The sequence below is a fragment of the Scylla paramamosain genome, chromosome 22 (genome assembly GCF_035594125.1).
Source record: "Scylla paramamosain isolate STU-SP2022 chromosome 22, ASM3559412v1, whole genome shotgun sequence".
NCBI classification, from domain to species: domain Eukaryota; kingdom Metazoa; phylum Arthropoda; class Malacostraca; order Decapoda; family Portunidae; genus Scylla; species Scylla paramamosain.
The window spans coordinates 4,712,501-4,715,000 of NC_087172.1; the positions used below are offsets into that span (position 1 = coordinate 4,712,501).

Below are 2,500 nucleotides of genomic sequence, written 5' to 3' on the forward strand. Positions count from 1 at the left end.
GATGTAATGAATGTGTCAGGAGTGTGTGGGGGGTGGGGTATGTGATGATATGGGTGTGTTGGGTGAGTGTATTGTGGCTTGTGGGTGCATTTGATTTTATGGGTCAGGTAAATGTGAACTGATGTAAGTGTTATTATGGGCGTGTTGGATGGGTATATTTGATAAAGTGTACTGATAGGAGATGTATGTATTTTTCTCAGCCAGCTTTCTAGGAAGCTCCAAGGAACATAATAATCTGGAATGGTTTGATTGGAAGAATAGACAAACTTTTACATTGCTGCAGTTTAGCTTGCATAGGCCTTTGGGGTGTTCCTCTCATCCCATCATTGTCTAATACATGAACGCTGTTATATTTTGCACTGAAACACATTTTTGCTGGTGTGAATTTAATGAATCTTCCTCAGTTACCTCCTCTCCATCCAGTCCATAAGTTCTTTGTGAGATCATGATAAGGAAATTTCTACTTTTCTTTGGACATACATGCAGTACATCTTGCATGTCTTATATTTCTTCCTTTGATACTTATCTGCCATGGAAGCTAGACAGGTCATTCCATGCATGAGAGGAAGAACTTTTAATATTATTGGGTTTGGACATTATGAGACTTTGTACATGCGTCAGCATCATTATATTATGACACTGTAATCATCATATGTCCTTGATGACTATTTATGAAGCCAAATTTGTTGTCCATAGAACCTAGAGATGAGATATGAGAGGGGCTGGAGCAACACCTGCGTGGCACCAACACTGCCTTGCTGGGCCCAGGTGAGTCTGCCTTGTGGAGGGTTTGGTGTGGTGATGTCACAGTCCAGAATTGCTGCTGTTTACTGTATAATTTTGTTTTATTAGGTGGATTATGCCAAATATTATGAAATTTGACATTAATTATCAATCTTGCAGTTTTTACAGATGCTTGCCACAGTGAAAATAATCATATTCTCTCTCATATTTTCTCTCATATTCTATCAGCTGTAGAATATATTTATGCATATGATCAAATGTTTGCTAATCTGGTCCTCATATATCTAGGCCCATGCAAAGAGAGTCCTGGAAGCCATGCAAAGACAACAAGTAAACTAAGCCAACACATGCAAGCATCTATGGAACCTTTCAAGATGGTGATGTGAGTACAGATGTAATTTAGGAGTACTGTTGTTTTAATCTATTGTTCTGTTCATTCCTTCAAAGTCTCTCTGGATGGTGGCCACTGGAAAAGCTTCTGTTTAAATCTGTCCATACACTCCAATCTTATTCACTTCATCCTTCCCAACCTGCCATCCCTTATCTAGCTCAGGTATTCCAGCACTGCACTCACACTGCAAGGGACATTCCTCTCACATCATAACACCCTCTCTGCCTTGGTGTATTATCTTTGTCACATTATTATTATTATTATTATTATTATTATTATTATTATTATTATTATTATTATTATTATTATTATTATTATTATTATCATTATTATTACTACTACTACTACTACTACTACTACTACTACTACTACTACTACTATTATTATTATTATTATTATTATTATTATTATTATTATATCACTCTCTCCATGTGACAAAGGTATCTGAGGGTAGAGCATGTCACAACCTCATCCACTCCTCAGTTCATCCCCTCAAAGGTTCTCTTCTGAAAATTTCAAACAGAGGATATTTCAGTATTTCTGATGGTAGCACATGCTTGTATAAACAACTATCAAACCAAGACATGTTGAGCTTGCTGCGGGGAAACCATCTTGATGTTTGGGATGATATGACTGTTGTCTGCATGAGGGTGAAATTAATTAAATATTGCATGGTCAGACTTTTGAAGTGTAAAAACAGAAGAGAAACCACAGTAATAGTAAAGTTTTGGTAAACGAGCGGAAAGTACAAAAGTTCTCGGACTCAAAGAAATAGTGGCCTGATGTCACAAGAAGGCAAACTGATGTGTGCTGGCCGCCTTCCAAGACTCATTTTCACAGCAAGGGGAGGCGAGGTGCCCGCTCCGGTTTGACGTTTGTGTGCATTGACGTATCGTATCAGCTGGCTGCTCACCTTCCCCAACTCATAGTGTCATATTGGAGAAAGAAGAGGTAATGTTTCCTTTCATTGAGAGGCGGGGCGAGATGGTGGTGGTGGCAGCGGCTAGCCGAGGCCAGAGGGCGGTGGTGGTGGCAGTAGTGTGGCGGCAGCACCTGCAGCCAGTCAGTTGGTGTGTGTGGTGACGGCTGCAAGGAGGTGCGTGGTGACCCTCCGCATAGAACACAGTGCTTGGGGGAAAAGAAAAACGGGAAAGAATTCATGCCAGTCACTTGCAGTTCACGGTTGCGTAATATAACTTGTGGGACGAGAGCGAGGAGACACAGATGTGAACTGCAGTGGGAGGAGAAGGAGGAAGGGCCCCTGTGTGCCCCGGCGAAGGTGTGCGTGTGTGTGTGCGTCGAGTCCACCCAGAGATTTAGGTTATTAATCCAATGGACACTCGGGTGCTGCTGCGTCCCTCAGTG

The 2,500-nt window shown here is 41.3% G+C and overlaps 1 protein-coding gene across 5 annotated transcripts in view; it reads left to right on the plus strand.

The window, feature by feature from the left end:
• LOC135111464 (uncharacterized) overlaps positions 1-2,500 on the plus strand; it is a 176,557-nt gene that overhangs the window by 847 nt on the left and 173,210 nt on the right. For 2 of the 5 annotated variants that reach the window (XM_064024759.1, XM_064024766.1), the window contains exon 1: positions 2,161-2,500. This exon is cut by the window's right edge and continues 684 nt beyond it. The gene's annotated coding sequence lies outside the window, so the exon portion shown is untranslated. Of the gene's footprint in view, positions 1-696; positions 769-1,032; positions 1,127-2,160 lie in introns of those variants that run through there. The other 3 variants (XM_064024763.1, XM_064024767.1, XM_064024765.1) reach the window with 3 other exon arrangements.